Raw genomic sequence first — 15654 nt, forward strand, 5'->3', positions numbered from 1 at the left:
TGAATATTGCACTGCTTGTTGGTTTTCAGCAAGATACAAGAAGGCATTCCTAAAGAACTGCTTCCATAGTTACAGGGATGGTCTCAGAAGCTTGGGTGGGACAGCAGAGGAAAGGGACATGCTCTTCCAGTTACTATTTGAAGAGCTTTGATTTTATTAAGAGGAAGTAAAAACAGGCCCCCAGAATGCCCTCTGCAGTTTCCTATTTCTTTTGGGTCTTACTTTTCCTCACTTGAATGGGGAAGAGAGACAAGATTTCTAGCCTTTCTTCTCTCCAAACTTCCCTCCCATCCTCCCTTCATTGTGGTTTAATCTACTTTTTGGCTGGATTTCTGTATCTGGTAGGAATGTTCACTGGGCCTATAGTAGGCGTTCTTGTCACCTTCATTGACCTACTGACCTACCTGAGGAATGGCTACAGTCCATTCCCATGGAACTGTAAATTCAGTGATCATACATTGCACTGTCCTTGAAGGATTCCTGTCTGGTGGCATAGCAAATTACTAGAAATTTCTGTTTTATATACAGTGGCTTACGGGTTACAAATCCTAAAGCATGCATTTAAAGCCTAAGACCGCATCAAAGGTACATTACTCTGTGTTTAATTTATTAAAATGTGTCATATTACCTTAAGGAATGGCTTATCAAATACTAAAAAAAACATGGAAAGCTAGGAGCGTAAGGATATCTAGAATAGTTGTTTCATAGCAACTATATTTATTACTAGTGTGTATCCAAAGTGCTGACTTGAGATGAAATGCTGACCTAATGATCCTCTGAAAGTTTGTTTAGAAAAAGAGAAGGACGTTAAGATAATACCATAGTTATTTTAATGTTTTAATGCATAAACATTAGTAAACAAGTAGCATCCGTTCTAGGTTTGTAATGCAGGATGTGCCTTAAACTCTCACTCATGCTGTGGAGTCAATACAACCAGATCCAACTCCTGGAAAACTTGCTATCCTAGAGACTCATCAGTAGAATAGGAATCATATTAGTAATTATCTAAAATGTTTGCTGGAAGAACTGAATGTAAATAGCTTATCACTTGTCTATCACAGAGTGGGTGATAATTAAGTTCTTTACTTGTCTATATTACTCCTTTTTGGATTTCTACACTGTTGCTCATTTCCTAACCTGTTCTTAGCCAGCTATCTGCATTATGTAGTTGGATTACCCCACAGTCAGAATAAGCCTGTGCTTGGGGCAGTAGCAAACCAGAGGTACAAATATTTTTTGGAGTGAATTTGAGCTTTGTGTATTTAAGCATAGAAATACTATAGGATAATCACAATTTTTTGAACATTCTTGCCCTTTCTTTTTGGTTTAGTGTTATTCTCATTTTGAATTATACATGGTGGGTGAGATGAACTTTTAAGTGCTTATAACCCTGGTTGGGTATGTGACACAGGTCCTACATGTGCAGAGGGACTGGGCTAGAGGTCAGGGCAGAGAGAACAGTCTCCACAAATGGCACGACCCTGGGTGTGAGAGCCAATGCAGGACCCACACAGGTGACAATGAAAAAAGATGGTTCCTGCCTTGACCTGTGTATGTTAGGAGCAGTGGTTTTGTGGAATAGAAGCTACATTGACCTGCTTTTAAGTCTGGGCTCTGCTCCTGAAGTTCTTTCAGCTCTAATAGTCCTTGACTTCTATTTTCTGTTTGTAATAATACCAAATTTCAGATTAGTAATAGCCAGATAGGACAGAGGGAATGGGCAAGGCAGTCTGACTAGAGTAGAAGAAGGAAACAGGAGAGGAGACAGAAGAAAGGGAGACAAACAGGCCAGGGGAAGGCCAGGGGATGACAAGCAGAAGGGGAGAAAGAGATGGAGAGAGGGACAGGAGAGAAAGGGCAGTGAGTGTGAAGGAAAGAGGGAGGAGCCACAGAGCAAGAGAGCTCAGGCTGAGGACACAGAGGCAGACGAACCTGTTTTCACACTCGGCTCTGCCACTTCCTGGCCTGGTAACCTAACCTCTGGCAAACTGCTTTGTCTTGCCAAGCCCAGGGTGCCTTTCAAGGGGGCTATCACATCTCCCCCAGGGAGGTTTCAAGAAGTAATTCAGATCATAAATGTGTGCTGGTTTAATAATAAATAATGGTGGCAGTGATGGTGATGATGATGATTACGATATGATGATGATGATGAAGGGCAAAATTAGCCAAGTTTATAAGAAGTAAGAAAAATAAAGAGACGGAGAAGCAGCCTGGGGAATAGGAAAGTAGAATGTGGGGAGTAAAAAGGGAAAAAGCGAACATGAAAGAGATTGATTTTTCAGATGCCAGGTGGACTCAGTTGAAGCTTGCTCCAACCCTCTTCAAGGAATAGCATCTCTCTCTCTTCTCCATGATGGCCTCCTTGCCCCTCCACCAGATAGATACTTGTCATTTACCTATTCACAGGCTGCCAGAGGTACTCATTCCTCATGTCTGTGGTATTTACCACCTTCTTTCCCTTCTAGGAGGGACAGAATTGCATCTTACTTAACTGAACTAAAGACAGAATTCCGGACCATTAGTTAAGCAGATTGGGAATGGATATATGCTCACTCTGTATATCTTTTCAGAAAATGCCAAAAGCAAAGAAATTATTCTTGATTCCTCTTTCTCTCATTCATGAATAAGTCCTGTTAATTTTACCTCCAAAACTTGTATTAAATTCATCCACTTTCTTTATACTACTAGCCCAAGTATAGTAGTATAAAGACTACTTCTTTAGTAGTACTTTAGTAATGCTATACTTTAGTAATACTATAGTAGTATTTATACTACTATTTCTCAGTAGCCCGAGCCACCTTTGGCAATCACCAGGTTTTCTAAAATAAGCTTTGCTTCCGCTTTTGCCTCCCTCAATCTTTCTCCAAAGATAAAATCATTCTCCCCATTAAAACCATCTGATGGCCTCCCTTTGTGCATGTATAAAATCCAAATCCTTTCTCCTTGTTTACAAGACCCTACATAATCGCCTCCATTGACCATTCCAATTTTCATTCTATTTTTCTCCTTGCCATTTACCCTCAAGCCACACTGAAGATGTTTTTCTCCCTGTTTCTTGAACTTGCCAAGCTGTGATTTTTTCCCCTCTGGGCCTTTCAAATGGCTCTGTCTTTTCTTTCTTATCTTCATTTGCCAGACTCCTTCTTGTCATTCTGATTTTTGCTTAAAAGTCACTCTCTGAGCAGCTTTAGATTGCCCCTCCACGTAAAAGTCAGCCAGTCTCTTGGGTCACAGTACACCACTTTATTTCTTCACATAGGCCCTTCTCACTTCTGTTTTTCTGATTTGTGTGTGTGTATGTATGTATCATGTATTTATATATGTATGTCTCCTTGTCTCAAGAATTTCAGCTCCAAGAGTACAGAGGCCATGCCTGTCTTGTTTACAAAATCTCTCCTGGTGCCAAGAGTTATGTCTAGTATATAATAGGAACTCAATACATAATCTGTTAAATTAATGATTCAGCCTCTGAATACAGAATCCTTGCCAGTATTTGAAACTCTTTACAGGTAATCAACATTCCAATCAAGCTGTTAATTCAGAAAGCTTTTCCATCCCTCTTCTAACTTGATAAGTTAATAATGAGTAAAATTTGCTAAGTCAGTAGTGATAAAAATAATAAGAAATACTACTTCAAAAAAAATTAATATGATTTGGTTTTACTTGCAATGTACAAAAAACTCAAGGCATCTACCTGCCTTGGGGTGAAGTGAGGATTCAGGTTATTAAGGAAAGAAAAACAATATCATTTATTTTCTGACTTTCAAAACAGAGTCTTGCAGCAAATAAGTGGCTTTAAAAGCCAGAGGCTGTTGAAAGAAAAAGGATTCTCTAAATGTCTACAGCTCCCATTTAACAGTCCAAAAAGCCAAGCCTGGCCAAACTAGATCACAGAATTTTATATATAGGTAATCTGTGATAGACAAAAGATGAAGTAAAAGAAAAATCCATCTAATCTAGCCCTAGAGAAGGGGAAGAAAAATAGAAGATATGGGAGGTAGAAAGTCAGAAATGCACCCCTTTGGTCTGAACCATGGGGCTTGCAGTGGTGTGTGTTGCAGAAGCCTAGGGAACACCCACGGCAGACGTTCTCTGGGCCTGCTCCCCTTCTGTGATAGGAAGACCCTCATGCACGGAGGTGCTGAGGCAACACGGAAAGGTGGGCTTAGGGCCCAACACAGTTGACAGGACAAATCAGTGTGGTCAGTGTGCCTTGGGACTCTGTAATCTAGATATTTATATAGATTGCAGGGTACAGCCTGGCTTCAGTTTCCCTGAAGCATGGGTTTTGAGGTGAGAGCCGGCGGACCCAGCCTGGGGCCTGGAGACTTGGCCAAGACTCAGAGGGTCTGCAGTGCCAGCCAGCCAGAGCTGAGGTGGGGCTGAATAAGCAGGGAGGGCCTGGGCCCCAACTGACAGAAAGAATAGAGACTCTAGGTGTATTGACCAGAGGAGTCAAGAGTTGATACCAGCAGAATGCTCTGGTAGAGACCAGCCTAATGATACTTCAGGGGATCAACTAATTCACAACAAAGGAGGAGCCTGCCCTCTTCCATGGCCTCCTTCCTCCCCAAACCAAGAGATGAGGTAAACATTTTCCTGTGCCCTAGACACCATCTATGAAAGAAGCAAGGAGAAGATAAGTGTCTGAAGGACAGAGCAAATATTCCCAAAGGACCAGTAATATCTAGGTGTCTGGTATAAATTATTGGTTCAGATGGACTTTTAAACTGACTTGAACTCAATTCATTCCTCCCTGTCTCCCTCCCTCCCTGTCTCCCTCCCTCCCTTCCTTCCTTTCTTCCTTCCTTCCCTCTTTCCTTCCTTCTTTTTTCTCATGCCATGTAGCGGGTAAGGAATTTGAGGAAGATTAGAGCAGTTTTAGACAAAATTATGAATGTACATTTTCTCTACATAAGTGGCATGTAAGTTGCTTTTGTAACCCATTCTACCATGTTGAATGGAAACTCATTCTTCATTCTGCCTTAGATGTTTACTGAATACAAATTACCTGATCAATCTGAGACTAATAATATTAACACAGAATCTGATTTCTTAAGTTTATCACTTTTGTGTGGATATAAAAATATGAAGGAATAAATTTAGAGAGACATTTAGCTATTTAAGCTAAATATTAATTTTAAGAATATATGCTTGTGCAACTAGAAGGTGATATGTTTGTAGATATAATTTTTTTTTAATTCTAAATAAGTTTTCTGATTACAGAAGACATGAATATTAGGAAAATTTGGATCACACAACTGTATATTAATAGAAATAGATCTAGTACAAAATCTGTAGCATGTTGTATATTCTGATTTACCATCTTTTAAAACATTGATATTATAGTAGCTGATTTGTATATCATGCTATGTACCATGCTCAATTTCTAAGCCCTTTAAGTATTCATTAATCAGATTGAGAACATTTTACCATACCATTAAAATATATTCAAAAACAGTTTTTAATTTGTATGTAATATTTAACAATGCATGTATATTATGATTTATTACACCACAGCTCTAATGATGGGCAATAAACTTATTTCTTCTGTTAGAAATAATTATGTTTATACATAAAACTTTGTGTATATCACCCAGTCATTGAAGATGTGGTAACATGTTAACTAGCTTGTATGAGAGTGAAAGTTTACTATTAATGGATTCATCTGTTATCACCTTCAAACAATATGGCCTTTGCATATTCTCAAAATGTTCTGAAGCATCTGCTTTAAGCATCCATGTAAAATGAATGAGATTTGACATACTTTAAATTTTGAAATTAGTTTTAAATGAGTCCCTCGAGTATTTATATAGTTTATTTTTCAAATTAAGTTTCAATGTCCCTTTTAAAAGAAAAAACCTCCAAAGAACAAGTTTTTTAATTGTATTATTGATGTGGGATTTTTGTGATTTGAAAACCATTCATGCAGCTTAAAAAAATTTATGATAGTCTGTCAAATATGCAAATAGTCTGTGGATTAAGAGTTAATGAATTCACTGGTGTTAAATCTTGAGGCCTTCAAAAAAATATTTTAAGAGTTAGTTTGGATAACTGAGTGGATTTAAAAGGGAAGTGGATTTCTTTAAAAATATTCCAAAAGTACTATCTTTCTCTAATAAAAAATAGTTGTCCTTGTAATTAGTTTTAAGTAATTAACTAACAGTGGCTCAGCCTCTTTCTTTGGGGACATATTATTTAGGAAATAGTCAAGGGATAGTTGGGATAAAGAAGGATTTATTAGTGTTTGTTTTATTTTTAGAAGAAAATAATCTTAAAGTTATAGAAGCTTTAAGTAAACCCTGATTTTTTTTTAACATCTTTATTGGAGTATAATTGCTTTACATTGTGTTTTAGAATACGTATAGCTGATTCACTTTGTAAACACTGATTTTAAACTCTAAAAAATTATAAATTATAAGGCAGTTTAAAGTAATTTTACAGTATAATAATAGATGCTAACAATCTTCAGCAGGGTATTATGATTTTAATGGTAACATTCTTCCTTTCTGCACTAGCCAATACGTGGCTTTCATTAAGTACTACACGGGTCTCTGACAGAGTTAATTGTCTAAGCCTGTTCTAAAGGCTAGAAATTTCTCTCAGGGAATCAAAGCATTATGCCAGAAACCAAAGACACAGATTAAGAGTGTGGACTTTGAAGAGGAGAGATGAGTCCTGTGCAGTAAACAAAGATACTCTTATTGGTTTTAAAAGCTACAACCTTTTTTTTTTTAAGTACCACTTCAGATCAGTTTAAACCCTTTGAGTTATAAACAAGACATGTGATCAGCTCATGAGCCAAACTCACTGAATTGTGTGGCTAGTACCTTAGCAATTCTACAACATCTGGTATTTACCTGTAGGTGGAACACAGTGGGAAAATAAATATGGTATCAAGCTTCAAAAAGGCCAACTCTAAGAAGGAAGGGAGGACAAACATAGAGTCTACAAGAATCCTAAGCCTGAAATACAAAATAAAATCTTTAAGCCAGTACTCATGATCCTTAGATGTGGGATGGGCGGAAGTTTGATTCAGCACTATTAAGTGATAGCTAGTTGGGTATTTGTGCAAATAAGATCACAGAAAGCTTGTTTAAACCAAAGGCCTACTTTGAAAATCTTTTAGTATTTTTAGGAGTAAATTTTGCTGATCCCAAACTCATTTATGCACTCTTCAAACATTTATTAAAACATCTGCTATATGTTGGGACATTGTCCAAAACTTTGGGATCTAGGAAGTGAAAGATATAGACCCTGATTTCAAAGGAGAATGAACATGCCAGAAAACCAATGAGTGTAATACAGTGAAATAAGAATTATAAAAGGATGAACTTGGTGCTGGAAGGAGTTCAGAGAGGTTCCTCTGAGAGAAGGAAAGAGAGAGAAGGTAGTGCTCAGTCTTGGAAGGAGTTCTGAAGGATGAGTGGAAGTTAGCCAGATGGACTTGGGTCAAGGAGCAAGATCTTGTGCAAAGAGATGGCAGTTGGAGAGCTTGCCCTGTTTGGGGGAACACGGAAGTAAAAGTCTGGGAACTAGACTCATAACATGTGGAAGCAAGATAGAACATGAACCTGAAGAAACATGCAGTTGAAGAGCCTCTATATCTTGCCAGTTGCTGGAATTTTATTCTGAAGGCTGTGGGAAGCTGTGGGAAGCCACTGGAAGGTTTTCAGGAGGGTTGGATTCTGACCACAGCAGGGAGAAAAGATTAGAAAGAGATATGGTGGAGGCAAGGGCACCAACTCACAGCCTACAGCAGGGATCCAGGTGCAAAATGATGAGGTAACGGGTCCATCTTGCTTAACCCTTCCCCGTCCATATCTCCACGCATGCTCTCACACTTGAAAGATGCTTTTCCTGACTCTTTAGAGAGTAACTATGCTAATGATAGTAACTTATATCTATTGAGTTCTTACTGTGTGCCAGACAATTCTACACCTTTACAGGTCACAAATGATATAATTCTCAGAACAGCCCTGTGAGGAAAGTACTATCATTATCTCCATTTTACAGAAAGAAAAAAAAAAAAAAAGGAACAAGGCAGTCACAAAGCAAATAAGTGACAGGAACTTTTTTCAGAGTCTGTTTTTGCCCAATTTGCTCTCATTACTGTCTTCAATAACATAATTATTTGGTTAATTTCTCTCCTTTGTCCTGATTACTCCCCTCAGTTTTATTTTGACTTTGTTTTGGCTTAGTGAGCTTTCAGTCACCCACACCCACCAGTGTTTTAGTTTCTGCACCTAGACTCGACCCTGGCAGGACCCTGGGTTGACCCCTCAGCTGGGGTCACCTGCCTCCAGGTAAGACTTGGCTGCATAAACAGTGGGATGGAGAAGAAAGGGTGTAAACTATTCACAAATTAGAATTTGTGGGATTTGTTGACTAAATGTGTTGGGTTAGGAAGAGAACAGGCACAGGGTGTTTACCATAATTATTGGTTGTCAATACTCAATGTTTACATTATGTAGATTAAAAAGTATCATTCACTGTGACCTATATAGGGAAATGTGACTGTATCTCCTTTCTAGTACTACTTGTCTTTTCTCTGGGATTAATAATTGCCTTATTTTTTAATTTGCTGTTTCCCATGTACCTATCATTATTTTGTTCCTCAAATCTCTGACAGAAGTATAAATCTTTTCTCACTGCATCACCCATGAGGAAATCTCTCAAGTTCATTTTTTACTTGCAGACATCTCTCCAGCCTTGCTTATATCCGCTCCGAATCAGACCATTTGCTCTTTAAGGTTGTCTGATCTCTTGAAGTCCTGGGGCTTCCCTTTACCATCTTCCTATGACTTGCTTTTGCCTCACTTCTATATCCTGTATCACATGTCTTCCAATTTCTTATTCTATTTCTTAGCTTTGTTGGAGCATATTATCCCACAGTTGCTGAGAAAGTTCATGGAAACTGGGCAGAGTTTACATTATGCCCCACATGTTAGTGATAGACATGCATTCTGATGCTGGTCTTCTGTCCTGATTGATTTTAAATGTTTTGAATTTTATGTCAGCACAGGAGGTAAATATTTTGAGAATTTACATGTCTGAAAATAACTGTATTCTATACCACATAGGATTTGGACATCATTTACTTAGAAATTTGAAGTTATTGCTAAATTGTCTTCAAATTCTGGTGTTAATATTCATACATCCAAAATTACTCTAAATCCTGATTTGTAGTAAGTGACCTATTTTCTCTCTTTTGAAGTGTTATAGGTCTTCTTTTTATCTCCATTGCTCTGGCAGTTTCTAGTTTTTTTTCATTTATTGAGCTGTATATACTCTGTGAGGTATTTCAGTTTGATGACTTTTGATCTTCAGTTCTGGAAATTTTTCTTCTATTATTTCCCTGACAATTTTCTCTGTTAAAATTTTATCTAGTCTCTTTTTCTGGAACTACTATTATTTTAACACTAGAACCCCTGAACTAATCTTCTATCTTATATTTTCTTTCCTCTTTTCTATTCTTTGTGTTTTTTTGTTATACTTTCCAGGGAATATCCTCAAATGTATCTGCTCAAACTTCTGTGCAATTTTTAATTTCTGCTTTCCAAGAGTTGATTTTGATTTTGATTTCCAAGAGTTTCTTTTTGTTCTCTGAGTGTTCCTTTTTTATAACCTCCTGTTATTTTGTGGATGCAATCTTACTGTTTTTGATGAATAATTTTATTGAATTTTCACTTAAAAAGATAGGTTTATTTCTTTATTTTATTTTATTGAGGTATAATTGATGAATAAAAATTGTATATATTTAAAAATTGTATATATTTATATATCATGATTTTATATGTGTATATTGGAAATGATTACCACAATCAAGCTAATTATCACATCTGTTACCTCACCTAGTTACTTCTCTTAGCTCTCAGAATAATACTTAGTTTCTCTGAAATTTTCTTTTGGTCTCTGGATTATCTCTGTTTGCCTGATTTTTTAAAAAATTGTTTTGCTCTTTTTTGTGTTAAAGGATTTCCTCTTATGTTTGATGATCCCTGGTGGTCCATTTGTATTTATGAGAACGATAACAATGTGTGTGTGGTGGGGAGTGCCTGTGGAGTGGTGAGTTTCTGAGTCAGAGCCTTATTTTAGAGATCAGGCAGGCAGTGAGCTACAGACTTTTCTTGGGAGTGTCAATTTCTCCATAGAGGAATTACCTAATTCTTGGCCTGGGGAAGTGACTTAAGCCTGCTGTCACCATTCTGAGAGCTAAGCAAGGGAAAGGAGCATTTCTTCAAACTATCTGAAAAATAGTACTGGCTCTTCTTTAATTTGTTTTGTATTTCCTCCCAATTTGTTGGATTAGTGAGACTTTTCTTCATGAACAATTAGTAAACATTTGGACCAATCCTATAAACTATGACTGTCACCATATACTTTAAAATTTGTAAGACTCTAAAAATCATCTTTACAGATGGTGAAATTATTTTACTAACTTGCCATAATGACCGAAATTTTTACCATTAAGCTCTGTGTAGAAAACTTCCTTTAGATGCACCTGTGTTGCCTGAAAGAATTACCCATCATCAATTAAAATATCATGTTAGCTAGTCATCTCTTAATCCGGATCCTCTGAAAGAATGGCGTGCAGAACATGTCTCTTTTGATTGGGGAGAGAGTAGAGGAAACATATATAATGGTATACTAGCCTTCATTTCCCTAATGGAGTATCATAACTGAGGGTCCTGGGATGCATTAGGAACCTGGGGGATAGGGTGCCTTGTGGAAATGGAGAAAGAACACAAAGAAACAGAGCCACTGGAAAAATCCTCCCTTCACAATATTTTCAGAGGAAAAGCAAAATTAACAGCTGGTTGGATCTGTAAAAGTAAGAATTTAAATGTAACCAGAGTGGCAGGAGCCCCATAGAATGTATCTAGGGAGGTTTTATGGATAAGTCCCTTTGAGCAGAGTTCTAAAGTAGGAAAAGTAACATGATGTGGGGGTAACATGACTGAGAAAAAAAAATCATTGTTATCTATCTATCTATCTATCATCTATCATCTATCTATCTATCTATCATCTATCTATCTATCATCTATCTGTCATCTAGCTATCATCTTTCTATCATCTATCTATCTATCATCTATCATCTATCTATCTATCATCTATCATCTATCTATCTATCTCTCTATCATCTATCTATCATCTATCTATCATCTATCTATCTATCTATCATCTATTATCTATCTATCTATCTATCATGTTATTAAGCATTTTTTTTGCTAATGTAAGTAAGCTGTGTGGATTCACATGTGCTCATGCAAAGAGAATTAGAGAAATGAGATTCTACATGAATCATTATAGTTAAAATACCACATTTATCTGAAATACCTGAACTACCCTGATAAATGAGACAAAAAGTGTCAAATTTACATTTTTAAAAGCTTATGTATTTAATATGGATGGATCCAAACAAAGAAATTAAATAACTGGATTTCACATAGTTCAGAAAATTCAGAAACTACCCAAGTCCTAGACACAGTACGTTTGGCTGCATCACCTTGGTGATGAGGCTGCAGAATCCAATGTCTAGAACAGTGTTTGCTCCCCTGGGTGATTCCAACAGGCTTGGACTTGCTCACTATCTTCTAGGGACCTCACTGCTCAGATACTGAGCTGCTCCATAAACGGATGCAGGTAACTAGGAAAGCCATGGCTTGCTCTAGGTACAACTGGAACTTGGGTCAGGGAAGAAGAACAAAACTACTGCTGAACAGGGAGATCAGCTCGGTGCTTTGTGACCACCTAGAGGGGTGGGATAAGGAGGGTGGGAGGGAGGGAGATGCAAGAGGGAAGAGATATGGGAAGATATGTATATGTATAACTGATTCACTTTGTTGTAAAGCAGAAAGTAACACACCATTGTAAAGCAATTATACTCCAATAAAGATGTTAAAAAAAAACCCAAAAAACTACTGCTGAGGCTGGTCTTCCAGGAGCTGGAAAACAGAGGCCACTTTGCTTTTCTTAAACATCAAGGCCAAGCTTCATTGGGGGCAGGGTTGTTTAATATTCAAGAGTTCAGACTGAAGTCCATCTCTGGTAATTGTATTACTTATATTTAAATTCCTTTGCAATTTCAAATAGAAAAGTTCTATCTTCCTCTTTCTGCTATTGCTCCTCCCCCCATATACCCTCTTTATTTATTGTGTTTTGTGGGTTGTCAGTATTGTGGTTCAGTGTTTAAATATTAGCTGTGTTTTATCAAACAGATTAGGTTATTATTTGATGTGGGGAAACTTTGGAAATGAAAGGTGATAAAGGATTACAAATTTGCAGGTATTGCAATATACCACTTATTTAAAGTTTTAAATTGGGGGATTAGACATTATATTATCAAGGCTTTGCATTCTTACCCCTAGAGATTTATCTAATGCTTTAAGCAAGTATTTTAAAAATTTTGTGTAAACAGAACTTTGAAAATAGAACAGGATTTTTAGAGGTACTCTAAATTGAAGAGGTGCTCAGATAAATCCTCTTACAAAGCCAGGGGCTGCCATCTATTTTATCTGTCTTCAAAGTTTGGATTTTGTACTTGGGTATCTTCAAGTACACATACCTATGAACCAAAAGTTACACAGAAACTTAGTGTGTCCTTTAAGTTTTTTCCAAAAGACTTTTTATTGGTCCTTAGTCATAGCTAGATTTTTAGGGGAAAAAAAAGAATGAAAAGTGAGAAATGAACTCAAGTATCTAATTCATGAATTGAGATATATTAAATATATTTATAGGAACATTTAGGACCTCAAAACTAAAGTTCTTTCCTTAGCAGTAGTCATCTGGTTATTGACTAGAGGTAAATTATGACTCAATGTTTCAGTTTCATATTAAATGAGAATTAAGTACCCAGGAGCCAAATGATAAAAGGGATTTTGTCTAGAAAATGCTTTTAGGAAATAGTGCATGTAATTAACTAGCAAGTCTCTTCTTCTAAGCCACTGCTTTGTTTTCACGAACTCTATACATCCTTATTTGATGGGCAAATTTGGACAACTTGCATTAGCAACCCATGTCCTGAGTTAATAGCCATGTCTGGCTATTAATAAGTTAAATGTCCTTGAAAGAAAAATTGAGAGGAAAGGAAAGAAAGATATCTCTTCTGAAATTTCAAAAGAGAAATCCCCACCTCGTTTTCTTGCCAGTGCTCTAAACTGGGTATGAATTTGGTGACTGCTGGGCAGTTTTTGGAGTGGATCTTTGGGTCAGTGTGCACAGTTCATGCCTTGCTTATTATTTCTAATCCCTGGCTCTTAACTCAGGATTTTTTGCTTTGATAAAGCAGTCAGTAGAGAGGGCTGGCCAAGGTAGTTGGACAGAGTGAAAAGACATCAAAGAGACTCTTTGCTTCATATTCATAAGACTTTCTTTCATTTTTATAACCTAAGGCAAATATTAGATTTTAAATGATAAAGAATTTTACTCTAAATTTGATCAGGGAAAATGGATAATTTTGAAAAAGCTCTGCATATCTCAACATGGATAAATCTTGTCAATGTAAGTTTTAAATAAAAAAAAAAAAGCCAGTTGAAAAGAATTCATTTAATATGATACCAATTATGTAAATTTTAAAATACTTTATATTTTTATGGCTACGTAGGCACATGAGAAGGATACATTTACAGTCACAAGAAGGATGAGCACCAACTCCAGGAAGGCAGTTATTTTAAGGGAAGGACAAAGAAGAAAGGAATGGGGTCGGCTGGGGTGAATTGGGACTGTGGTTGTAATGTTTCTTCAAAAAAGGAGAAAAATATATTGGAAGCATATATGGCAAAATGTTAGTACTTTTAAAATCCAGGTTTGTGCTATTTTAGGTTCTCTTAGAATATTTAATACTTAAAAATTTGCAAAATTTTTATAAATAAAATGTCCCTGAGGTTGCTGAAGTACTTGAGTTCATTTTAACAAGCCTTTATTGAGAATCTACTATCTTTTAGGCATTAGGGAGGGTGACATGAGGATGACTCAGTCCCTACCCTAAGGAACTCACTGGCAAGGGAGAAAGAGAGATGTAATAAATACCCACAATAATTTGTGGTAGTCACGATCATGTTATACATAATGGTTTCTAAATGGAATGACTGACTCTGAGATGACTTTACTAGCTGAACGTTGAGAAAGTCTAGACCAGGTTAATGACAAAAAAAAAATCATTACAAATTGAATTTTAAAATAACTGATTTTCCTATTTAATATTTCAAATGGATTGCTAACAAAATATTCTCAAAGAGAGGTCCTCAACTATAACTGGCATATGCTCCCATGTAATTTATTGGGCTGGCCAAAAAGTTCATTCAGGTTTTTCCATAACATCTTATGGAAAACCTGAACAAACTTTTTGGCCAAGCCAATATTTAAGTAAATATTTATTATGTACCTTAGCAGATGTTTCCCTTATATTCCCTTCTAGGTCTGTCTTTATGATTCATTTTTTTTTCATGGAAATGTTGTTTTCCTAGCTAGATAAATCTCTACAGAGAGGTTTTTGTATTTTTACCACCCAATCCCTAGAGCTTTAAGTATAACCCTATATAAAAAATAACAGTGGTTCAATTTTTATTGAATGCCTACTGTATGTTATAGGAGCATAGTAAAAGAGTACTTACCCTAAACTCAGAATTCAGGGTCAAGGGTAGCAGGAAAGACATGGGGAGTTAAAATCTATATTGCCCCAAATATGTGGATACAGTATATGAAGAATGTAATGCCACATATGAAGATGGTGCAAATGACATCCATCACTTCAGGCAAAGGAAACACTATAGTTAATTACCAAGAAGGTTGGCAAGGCATTTTGGAATCTGAACAGCGCACTATTGGTTCCCCTTCTTGAGAAAATATTAATGGAAAACAATAAAGTTTTTTTCTACCCAACTTTCATCCAAAGAAAAACTACCACAAAACAGCATTCTACTGTTGGGGTAGATATAAAAACAGGAAAAAAGGAGTTTGTTCTATTCATAGCTGTGCTTGGTGACAGATTTTCATCAAAAATTGTTAAAAATAGAACAGTAAATATTTGACATCTCAATTTTAATTAAAATGAGCGTAACATGATACCAGGGTGAGAAAAATAAGAGCGATCCCTGATAAATTTGCAAAGAGGGAACAGGTACAATATCTGAGTCACAGGATTAAATACACATGACACCTGTTGGCTCAACAGCAAACTCCATTCCCAGGAGCCTTATTGTATTTATATGTTATTTGCATACATTGGTCCCCTTAGCAACCAAACAACTTGGGGTTCCAAAAGTTGTACCTGAACCAAAAACCTGTTTGTGGAAAAGAAGAGTTTTATCTGTGTCCAGAAAACAACATTGATAACAATGAAAGGGAAAAAAAAATCAAGCAAACCTGGAAGCATTTAAAGCAATCATAGTTGCTAAGGAGATAGAAAGTAAAGTCAACACAATTTAAGGGCTAGTTTCAGATAGCAACAGTCCAAAACGTTGGGGCCATAGCCAAAGGGAGATCTGAGTATGTGCATGATAAAGAAAGTGGCAACACCACATCTATAACGATGAGAAGAGACCTTTAAGTCTGTTTCTGGGCTCCCAGTACAGCCTTGTGAACCCACCTACTATTCCCTTCCTAATCCAACTGGATCTCACTTATCCACCTTTGTTGGCCACATCCTGGTAC

At 36.7% G+C, this 15654-nt stretch overlaps 1 protein-coding gene across 2 annotated transcripts in view; it reads left to right on the forward strand.

Annotated features, from left to right (window-relative positions):
- Nucleotides 1-15654, forward strand: part of KCNK2 (potassium two pore domain channel subfamily K member 2) — a 231297-nt gene that overhangs the window by 41571 nt on the left and 174072 nt on the right. Inside the window, exon 1 of one of the 2 annotated variants that reach the window (XM_049702844.1) lies at nt 7672-7785. The exons of the other annotated variant lie outside the window; for it this stretch is intronic. The gene's annotated coding sequence lies outside the window, so the exon portion shown is untranslated. Of the gene's footprint in view, nt 1-7671; nt 7786-15654 lie in introns of those variants that run through there. 2 annotated transcript variants of the gene reach the window in all.

Source organism: Orcinus orca, chromosome 1 (assembly GCF_937001465.1).
Source record: "Orcinus orca chromosome 1, mOrcOrc1.1, whole genome shotgun sequence".
Lineage (NCBI taxonomy): Eukaryota > Metazoa > Chordata > Mammalia > Artiodactyla > Delphinidae > Orcinus > Orcinus orca.